The following is an 11,616-nucleotide window of genomic DNA, read 5'->3' on the forward strand; positions in this document are numbered from 1 at the left end:
TAGCTGTCCAGAGAATTTAGCAAAAAATGGCACGAAAGCTTTCTTTTCATATCATTTCTCCATATTCCTTATTAGGATTTTTTAGTTCCTTTTTTAGTAAGCATCTATGTGATTATCCTGAAGGTGGTGGCAATGTAATTTACGGATGTATGCTAACAAACATAGGCAAATGAGACCCGTTCCTTGAAAGGAGGTAAACAAGAGAATATACTACACAGGCCAGTCCCCATTGCATGCTTCCCTGACTCCTCCTTATTAATTAAGACAAGATGAGTTGGATAATTTGTTTCTTGTAGCAAAAAGCTTTTCAACTCTACAGAGGAGAGAGACAAACCAGAAGAAAAAGATTGCTTCTGCTGTCTACTTCCCCCAATCTGATTTTACCCTGCATTTAAGCAAATCACCATCTGGTAGGTGAGGCAACTATCTCAGCCAGAAATTCCCCAACTTTCTCTCCTCATGGTATCTTTAGTGTCTCAGCAATTTTTTTTTTTTTTTTTTTTTGCCACAGCACCCCTGTACCAAAAGAAATACCTGAAAGTTCCTTTAATTAACTAGTTAACGTCCAAGCAACCTCATAAGTATTTGCGTCTTACTTTATAAGCCATTTGGGGAAAAACACACACACATACATTGAAAGAAAAAACATTTTTATTTCATTCTTAAATAGCCACAGTTCCTTACTGATGAGATGTGGGCAATTGTCAGGCACAACTTTTCAAAACTGGAAATCAGGTTGGACCTCATCACCCTCATTTCCTGTTCCACACTGACTTTTTTTTTTCTCTCTCGGTGTTTATCACAGCAACCGTAGGAAACCCAGCTTTGTAAATTTATGAGGCTGTTGAAAAGAATGCAGTGTCCTCTAATGGAACTGTGAATTACCTGAAGCTGGAGGTTCCTACAGTGTCTGATAGAGAGTACAGCACCGTACTTCCCTTAAAAATCTAAAATCGCTGTTTTTCCCTTAAAAATCTAAAAGATCCTGCAGCCCTCCTCTATGGTTGTGGAGGCAACTCAGGAAGCCCCAATGTGCACGTTAGAAACTCTGCATATAAATAACGGCTACCATTCAAGCAGCACAAAGTTAGATGAGATTCACATTGTTGTTTGTTTTTTGTTTTTTTTCTGCAACTCAGTAGTTCCAGGCCCCTATAAGTTATTTACCAGCTCTTCGTCTCACGTTTCTTATTTGTAATAGGAGAAAAATAATACAATATGCCACATGTTTTTTCTGGTATAAAATAAATGCTCCTAGCATAACAGAGACTTGTCCAATCAATACACCTGAAACCAATGTAACATGGTGTGTCAATTATACTTTAATAAAAAAACTAAAAAAAAATTGTTGCACCTGGGTGGCTCAGTCGTTAGGCGTCTGCCTTAGGCTCAGGTCATGATCCCAGAGTCCTGAGATCGAGTCACACATCAGGCTCCCCGCGGGAAACCTGCTTCTCCCTCTCCCACTCCCCCTGCTTGTGTTCCTGCCCTCCCTCTTTCTCTCTCTTTAAATAAATAAATAAAATCTTTTAAAAAAAAAACTAAAAAGAATTAAGAACAAGGTTAAAAGTGCTCAAATATTAGCGAGTTTGGTTATTATTTGTAATGGCAGAACTACAAAAAAGGTGTAGGGAGTATATGAGAGGAACTGATTAATTGTCTCTGAGGTAATGTGGAGAAAGTATTAAAGTTGTGATGCCTGAATAGAATTTCAAAGAATAAAAAGAATTATTTAACTGGGTAAATTTTGGAAGGGCATTGAAAGTGGAGATGATGTATTGAAGTAGCTGGAGGGTGTAAGATGTAAGAATGGGCTGTGGGGATAGAGGGGGAGGCATCCTCCTGGTTACAATGTTTCATGTAGCAATAAGGCTATGTCCGGTGAGATTGGTTTTTCCCCCCTCTGAAGGCTTTTAGCTCTTTGATGAAAACCAAAAAAGACCAAAATGGCCTTTTACAATCAAAGATCTTTAGCAGAATGTCTGGATGGAGAGTTTACCTTAATCATTAAAATGACAAAAAAGGTGCACATAAGTTAATATTCATGGTCCTCTAAAATTGAAATAATTCAATTCATTTTTTTTAAAGATTTTATTTATTTGAGAGGGAAAGAGAAAGAGTGAGAAAGTGAGCAAGAGTGCAAGAGCAGGGGGAGGGAGAAGCAAATTCCCTGCTGAGCCGAGATCCCAAGACACGGGGATCATGACCCGAGCCAAAGACAGACGCTTAACAGACTGAACCACCCCAGGTGCCCCCAAATAATTCAATTTCTAATACTATGATATCACAGGGCTACTAAAATAATGATTGGTAGGATTTTAATTCTTTTTCTACTAGATTTCATTCAAACAGCAATGCCACTCTAATGGCTGCATGGTTACGTTTCTACCAGATAACATAGTGACACATTTCTATTGGTCATGTGGAAAGTCATTTGATTCTATGAAATAGAATTAATATATTTTTAAAGATTTTATTTATTTATTTGTCAGAGAGAGGGGGAGCGGGGGGACGGCAGGCAGAGGGAGAAGCAGGCTCCCCTCCAAGCAAGGAGCCCGATGCAGAACTCTATCCCAGGACCCTGGGATCATGACCTGAGCTGAAGGCAGACGCTTAACCCACGGAGCCACCCTGGAGTCCTGAAATAGAATGCATATTAATATTACAAACACCATCCTTCTGTGAGCATGTGGTCTTCATAGTAACGCTCTACAGCAAAAGTCACAGAGTGGTCTTTTCCATACATAAATCACATCAAGTCACTTCCCTGACGGGAAGCAGCAATTGCTTCTCATCAGTCTTAAAAAATAATCCAAAGTATTTTTCATAGCCTAAGAGGTCCTTCATCACACACTCGATGTTGACATCTCTAGTTTCATTTCTTACTTCTCTCTCTCATTCCCAACTCCCTTTCAGCCACAGTGGCCCTCTTGCTGGTTCACAAACACACAAAGGCTCATTTTCTCGAGGACTCCTGTGTGTGCTACTTCTTCTACCTTGAGGTCATTTGCCCTGATTCAGGGGGCACTCACAAAAAGGGTACCTATTCAAAGAGGACTTTCTTGACCACACTATCTAAAATAGCTTGCCCTCGCCCCATCACGTGGTCCCCGCCTGCTTTATTATTTTTCTTTTTAGCACTTTTTATATATTAGACTTATTATATATCTATTTATTATCTCCCTCACTGGAACGTAAACTTGACAATGGCAGAGAATCTCTCTCGTTCACTCTGTATTCCAGACTCTTAGAACACTATCTGACATGTACTCGGCACAACATAAATATTTGTAGCTCTGAAATCTGACTCATTTTAGAGTCTTTATCATTTTAATTCAAAGCTGCACTTAATTTTGCATTATTTATTTTTGTCCTTCATGAGGATATCCTTCACAAAGGCTGGAAGTTCATGGAGAGAGGAGGACCCCAACAGATAATGAAATGAGTTTAGGGCACAAAGTGTCTACTTGTTGGCTTGATTTTGGAGATTTTTAAGATATTGAAATGTTGTGGGGTGTCTGGGTGGCTCAGTCAGTTAAGTGTCTGCCTTTGGCTTAGGTCATGATCTCAGGGTCCTGGGATCAAGCGGGGACTCTGCTTCTCCCTCTCCCTCTGCCAGTCCCCTGCCTATGCTTTCTCTCTCTCTCAAATGGATAAAAAAATTTTTAAAAATCTAAAAAAAAAAAAAGATGTTAAAATGTGATGGACAAGAATGTCTACTCTCACTACCCTTAATCAACATAGTAATGGAAAAGTAGCCACCACAATAAAGCAATAAAAAGAAATCAAAGCATACAAATTAGAAAGCAAGAAATAAAACTGTCCTTTCTGCAGATGACATAATTATGTATGTAGAAAATCCCAAACCTATCTTTCTAAAAGCCCCCCAAAACTTGTATACCTAAGTGAGTTCAGTAAGGTTGTAGGCTATAAGGTCAACACAAAAATTAATCATAAATCATAATAGCAAACACATGGACATACGTATTAAAAATATAGTATCATTTGCAATTTCTCCAAGGAAGTTAAGATATTGAGGTATAAATCTAACAAAGTGTTTACAATATCTGAAAATTACAAAATGCTAATGAAAGAAATATTTTTAAAAGATTAAATAAATGAAGAGCCATACCATGTTCATTGACTGAAGTTCCATCATAGTAAAGATGTCAGTTCTTCTGAAATTGATCTGTAGGTTTAATACCATTTTTTTATTAAAATTCCAGCAAGGTTGTTGGTAGACACACAAAGATTATTCTAAAATTCATATGGAAAGGCACAAAGACAAAATAGCTAAAACAGTTTTGAAAAAAAATGAAGTAGGAGGGGGTCATATCTATCTGATGTTAAGGCTACAGTAATCAAGACCATGTGGTAAAGGCAGACAGATGGACACATAGATCAATGGAACAGAATAGAAAACCCATCTCCATTTTATAGAGGAAAAAAATTAAGGTCCTAAGAGGCTAAGTATGTTGCCCAAGCTTACATATTTTAAAGAACAGAGTCAGAATTTGAACTCAGATTTGAGTCTGTGGTTCTGTGCTATTTCCATCACATAAGACTGCCTTTATTTTATTAATAAAAAAAAGAAATTTGGGGAGCTTGCATGGCTCAGTCAGTTAAGCATCTGGCTCTTGATTTCTGCTCAGGTCATGATCTTAGGGTCGTGAGATGAGTCCCACGTAGCACTCCATGCTGAGCGGGAAGCCTGCTTAAGATGCTCTCTCTCCCTCTCCCCCTGCCCACCCATCCTTACCTTATATGCCCTCATGCATGTGAGTACATGCACAAGCTCTCTCTCTCTCTCTCAAAGAAAAATTTAAAATCAAAAGTCTTTGTCAGAAGTATGCTTGTGTGCTATGAGTTTCTTAGGCATCTATGAATAAATCCTGAACCAAATCATACATTTGGTTGTGTTATACATTTGATTGTGTAATACTAAAAGAGATTGTGAATGTTAATTAACTGCAAATGTCAATTATGCAATTAAGTTAACACACTCATCGCCTCACATATTTCCCCCGACCCCATTTTTTTACAGTGAGAATGCTTAAGATCTACTCTTAACAAAGAATATTTAAGTATACAAGTCTAATGTACAGCATGGATTCTATTTATCTCTCTCCATAGTGTTTTCATAAGCTAAACAAGTTGCTCAACATTCTGAACCTCAGTTTCTCCAGTCAAAACCAAGAGAGTATCTGCTGTAGAGAAAGTTGTTTGTGGTCTTCTAATCAAGGATATTAAGAGTCCAAAGTACTCTCCTATTGGCAAATCAATTTCATTGCTTTGGCCAAGATGGGAACATGGATCACAGTAGCTTGTCGTGTTAGTTTCTTAAAGCATGGACACATCACATCTTAAACATCTGGCTTTTATAGACTGCACTGATTCAGATCATACATACATATTCACTGAGTCAGGACATCGCTGAAGACACACTGTTACATTCCATACACTGTGCTAAGAGCTAGGAGTACAAAGAAATATAACAAGGTTTCCACTCAAGAACCTCCCAGTCTAGGGGACCAGATAATTATAACATAAGTTAGGGGTGCCTGGGTGGCTCAGTTGGTTAAGCAACTGCCTTCTGCTCGGGTCATGATCCTGGAGTCTCAGGACGGTCTCCGAATCAGCGGGGAGTCGGCTTCTCCCTCTGACCCTCTCCCCTCTCATGCTCTCTATCACCCCGCCCCGCTCAAATAAATAAATAAATAAATAAATAAATAAATAAATAAAATCTTTAAAAAAATAGCATAAGTTAAGTGCTAGAAGAGGCCACATGTAAAAAATGCTTTTTGAAGCAGATTACATACTAATAGCCTCTGGGACAGTAGGGGGTAGGCCTCACAAAGGGAGTCATTATTATTATTATTTTTTAAATAAGATAGAATACTGAAATCAGGAAAATACAGAAATGCTCAAAGAACCCAAATTTGGCCATGATCACCCCCCAAAACCCACTATGAATATGTTGGTTCATATTTGGTTGATTTATATATTTGGTTGGTTCAGATTTTTCTTCTTTTCTCAGTCAATGCAGTCGAAATCATATTGTATACTGCGTTGTCTCCTCAAGATTAGAATGATATATCTCCTCTTGGTTTTGAAAACTTTTTCTCAAGAAAAAATTTTTAGCAACTGCATAATATTCCACCAAGTGGAAGGGTTTCTTAAATCATTCAACCACCCCTATTAGAAAACATACACATTGTTTCTATTTCTCAAGTTATAAATAAAGCTGTGAATACATCCTGAGTATATCCTGACACATGCATGTGCATACTATATATAACATATATTTTGTTATTGGGTGTATATATATAATAGCATATGTATATATCAGAATATTATAAAATAAAATTTATATTATATTACATTATATATTATATTATATTATATTTATTATATTATATTATATTATATTATATTATATTATATTATATTATATATGGATAGTATGTATGTTTTGTGTATGTGTATGTATGCCGGCATTATTGTGCTCTGGATTTTTTTTTAATTTTTTGTTTTTTTACTTTAAATATTTTTTAAAAGATTTTATATCTTAAGTAATCTCTATACTCAAAGTGGGGCTCGAACTCACAACCCCCAGATCAACTCGCATGCTCTACTAACCGAGCCAGCCAGGTGCCCCTGGATTATTTTTAGTTTTTTTTTTTTTATTTTTTTATTGTTATGTTAATCACCATATATTACATCATTAGTTTTTGATGCAGTGCTCCATGATTCATTGTTTGTTCATAACACCCAGTGCTCCACACAGAACGTGCCCTCCTCAATACCCATCACCAGGCTAACCCATCCCCCCACCCTCCTCCCCTCTAGAACCCTCAGTTTGCCCTCCAGAGTCCATCATCTCTCATGGTTCGTCTCCCCCTCCGACTTACTCCCCTTCATTCTTCCTCTCCTGTTATCTTCTTCTTTTTCTTTTTTCTTAAAATATGTTGCGTTATTTGTTTCAGAAGTACAGATCTGTGATTCAACAGCCTTGCACAATTCACAGCGCTCACCGTAGCACATACCCTCCCCAATGTCTACCACCCAGCCACCCCATCCCTCCCACCCCCAACCACTCCAGTAACACTCAGTTTGTTTCCTGAGATTAAAAATTCCTCATATCAGTGAGGTCATATGATACATGTCTTTCTCTGATTGACTTATTTCACTAAGCATAACACTCTCCAGTTCCATCCACGTCGTTGCAAATGGCAAGATCTCATTCCTTTTTTTTTATTTTATTTTTTTAAAGATTTTATTTATTTGAGAGAATGAGATAGAGAGAGAGCATGAGAGGGGGGAGGGTCAGAGGGAGAAGCAGACTCCCCACTGAGCAGGGAGCCCGACGTGGGACTCGATCCTGGGACTCCAGGATCATGACCTGAGCTGAAGGCAGTCGCTTAACCAACTGAGCCACCCAGGCGCCCACGAGATCTCATTCCTTTTGATGGCTGCATAATATTCCATTGTGTATATATACCACATCTTCTTTACCCATTCATCTGTCCATGGATATCTTGGCTCTTTCCACAGTTTGGCTATTGTGGACATTGCTGCTATAAACTTTGGGGTACACGTACCCCTTCGGGTCCCTACATTTGTATCTTTGTGGTAAATACCCAGTAGCGCAATTGCTGGATCGAATGATAGCTCTAATTTCAACTGTTTGAGGAACCTCCATACTGTTTTCCAGAGTGGTTGCACCAGCTTGCATTCCCACCAACAGTGTAGGAGGGTTCCCCTTTCTCCAAATCCCCGCCAACATCTGTCGTTCCCTGACTTTTTAATTTTAGCCATTCTGACGGGTGTGAGGTGGTATCTCATTGAGGTTTTGATTTGGATTTCCCTGATGCCGAGCAATGTTGAGCACTTTTTCATGTGCCTGTTGGCCATTTGGATGTCTTTTTGGAAAAATGTCTGTTCATATCTTCTGCCCATTTCTTGATTGGATTATGTGTTCTTTGGGTGTTGAGTTTGATAAGTTCTTTATACATTTTGGATACTAGCCCTTTATCTGATATGTCATTTGCAAATATTTTCTCCCATTCTGTCGGTTGTCTTTTGGTTTTGTGGACTGTTTCTTTTGCTGTGCAAAAGCTTTTTATCTTGATGAAATCCCAATAGTTCATTTTTGCCCTGTCTTCCCTTGCCTTTGGCGATGTTTCTAGGAAGAAGTTGCTGCGGCTGAGGTTGAAAAGGTTGCTACCTGTGTTCTCCTTTAGGATTTTGATGGACTCCTGTCTCACGTTTAGGTCTTTCAACCATTTGGAGTCTATTTTTGTGTGTGGTGTAAGGAAATGGTCCAGTTTCATTCTTCTGCATGTGGCTGTCCAATTTTCCCAACACCATTTGTTGAAGAGACTGTCTTTTTTCCATTGGACATTCTTTCCTGCTTTGTCAAAGATAAGTTGACCATAGAGTTGAGGGTCCATTTCTGGGCTCTCGATTCTGTTCCATTGATCTATATGTCTGTTTTTGTGCCAGTACCATACTGTCTTGATGATGACAGCTTTGTAATAGAGCTGGAAGTCCGGAATTGTGATGCCGCCAGCTTTGCTTTTCTTTTTCAAGATTCCTCTGGCTATTCGGGGTCTCTTCTGGTTCCATACAAATTTTAGGATTCTTTGTTCCATTTCTTTGAAAAAAGTGGATGGTATTTTGATGGGGATTGCATTGAATGTGTAGATTGCTCTAGGTAGCATTGACATCTTCACAATGTTGGTTCTCCCAATCCATGAGCATGGAACGTTTTTCCATTTCTTTGTGTCTTCTTCAATTTCTTTCCTGAGTATTTTATAGTTTTCTGAGTACACATCCTTTGCCTCTTTGGTTAAATTTATTCCTAGGTATCTTATGGTTTTGGGTGCAATTGTGAATGGGATCGACTCCTTGATTTGTCTCTCTTCTGTCTTGTTGTTGGTGTATAGGAATGCCACTGATTTCTGTGCATTGATTTTATATCCTGCTACTTGACTGAATTCCTGTATGAGTTCTAGCAGTTTTGGGGTGGAGTCTTTTGGGTTTTCCACATACAGTATCATATCATCTGCAAAGAGTGAGAGTTTGACTTCCTCTTTGCCGATTTGGATGCCTTTGGTTTCTTTTTGTTGTCTGATTGCTGTGGCTAGGACTTCTAATACTATGTTGAATAGCAGTGGTGATAGTGGACATCCCTGCCGCATTCCTGACCTTAGGGGAAAAGCTCTCAGCCTTGCCCCATTGAGAATGATATTCGCTGTAGGTTTTTCGTAGATGGCTTTTATGATATTGAGGTATGTACCCTCTAACCCTATACTCTGAAGAGTTTTGATCAAGAAAGGATGCTGTACTTTGTCAAATGCTTTTTCTGCATCTATTGAGAGGATCATATGATTCTTGTTCTTTCTTTTGTTAATGTATTGTATCACGTTGATTGATTTGCGGATGTTGAAGCAGCCTTGCAGCCCAGGGATAAATCCCACTTGGTCATGGTGAATAATCCTTTTAATGTACTGTTGGATCCTATTGGCTAGTATTTTGGTGAGAATTTTTGCATCCATGTTCATCAAGGATATTGGTCTGTAATTCTCCTTTTTGATGGGGTCTTTGTCTGGTTTTGGGATCAAGGTAATGCTGGCCTCATAAAATGAGTTTGGAAGTTTCCCTTCCACTTCTATTTTTTGGAACAGTTTCAGGAGAATAGGTATTAATTCTTCTTGAAATGTCTGATAGAATTCCCCTGGGAAGCCATCTGGCCCTGGGCTTTTGTTTATTGGGAGATTTTTGATGACTGTTTCAATTTCCTTAGTGGTTATAGGTCTGTTCAGGTTTTCTATTTCTTCCTGGTTCAATTTTGGTAGTTGATACATCTCTAGGAATGCACCCATTTCTTCCAGGTTATCTAATTTGCTGGCATAGAGTTGCTCATAATATGTTCTTATAATTGTTTGTATTTCTTTGGTGTTGGTTGTGATCTCCTCCTCTTTCATTCATGATTTTGTTGATTTGGGTCATTTCTCTTTTCTTTTTGATCAGTCTGGCCAGGGGTTTATCAATCTTGTTAATTCTTTCAAAGAACCAGCTCCTAGTTTCGTTGATCTGTCCTACTGTTCTTTTGGTTTCTAGTTCATTGATTTCTGCTCTGATCTTTATTATTTCTCTTCTCCTGCTGGGTTTAGGCTTTATTTGCTGTTCTTTCTCCAGCTCCTTTACGTGTAGGGTTAGGTTGTGCATTTGAGACCTTTCTTGTTTCTTGAGAAAGGCTTGTATTGCTATATACTTTCCTCTCAGGACTGCCTTTGCTGTATCCCAAAGATTTTGAACAGTTGTGTTTTCATTTTCATTGGTTTCCATGAATTTTTTTAATTCTTCTTTAATTTCCTGGTTGACCCATTCATTCTTTAGTAGGATGCTCTTTAGCCTCCATGTATTTGAGTTCTTTCCGACTTTCCTCTTGTGATTGACTTCTAGTTTCAAAGCATTGTGGTCTGAAAATATGCAGGGAATGATCCCAATCTTTTGGTACCGGTTGAGACCTGATTTGTGACCTAGGATGTGATCAATTCTGGAGAATGTTCCATGGGCACTAGAGAAGAATGTGTATTCCGTTGCTTTGGGATGGAATGTTCTGAATATGTCTGTGAAGTCCATTTGGTCCAGTGTGTCATTTAAAGTCTTTATTTCCTTGTTGATCTTTTGCTTAGATAATCTGTCCATTTCAGTCAGGGGGGTGTTAAAGTCCCCCACTATTATTGTATTGTTGTCAATGTGTTTCTTTGCTTTTGTTATTAATTGCCTCATATAATTAGCTACTCCCATGTTCGGGGCATAGATATTTACAATTGTTAGATCTTCTTGTTGGATAGACCCTTTAAGTAGGATATAGTGTCCTTCCTCATCTCTTATTACAGTCTTTGTTTTAAAATCTAGTTTGTCTGATATAAGGATTGCCACCCCAGCTTTCTTTTGGTGTCCATTAGCATGGTAAATTGTTTTCCACCCCCTCACTTTCAATCTGGGGGTGTCTTTGGGTCTAAAATGAGTCTCTTGCAGACAGCATATGGATGGCTCTTGTTTTTTAATCCAATCTGATAGCCTGTGTCTTTTGATTGGGGCATTTAGCCCATTTACATTCAGGGTAACTATTGAAAGGTATGAATTTAGTGCCATTGTATTGCCTGTAAGGTGACTGTTAACTGTATGTTGTCTGTGTTCCTTTCTGATCTTTGCTGCTTTTAGGTTCTCTCTTTGCTTAGAGGACTCCTTTCAATATTTCTTGGAGGGCTGGTTTCGTGTTTGCAAATTCCTTTAGTTTTTGTTTGTTCTGGAAGCTTTTTATCTCTCCTTCTATTTTCAATGACAGCCTAGCTGGATATAGTATTCTTGGCTGCATATTTTTCTCGTTTAGTGCTCTGAAGATATCTTGCCAGTCCTTTCTGGCCTGCCAGGTCTCTGTGGATAGGTCTGTTGCCCATCTAATGTTTCTACCATTGTAGGTTACATATCTCTTCTCCCGAGCTGCTTTCAGGATTTTCTCTTTGTCTCTGAGACTCGTAAGTTTTACTATTAGATGTCGGGGTGTTGACCTATTTTTATTGATTTTGAGAGGGGTTCTCT

This window comes from Eumetopias jubatus, unplaced genomic scaffold (assembly GCF_037043125.1).
Source record: "Eumetopias jubatus isolate StellerSeaLion01/CBP00866 unplaced genomic scaffold, mEumJub1_p1.0 scaffold_4, whole genome shotgun sequence".
NCBI lineage: Eukaryota > Metazoa > Chordata > Mammalia > Carnivora > Otariidae > Eumetopias > Eumetopias jubatus.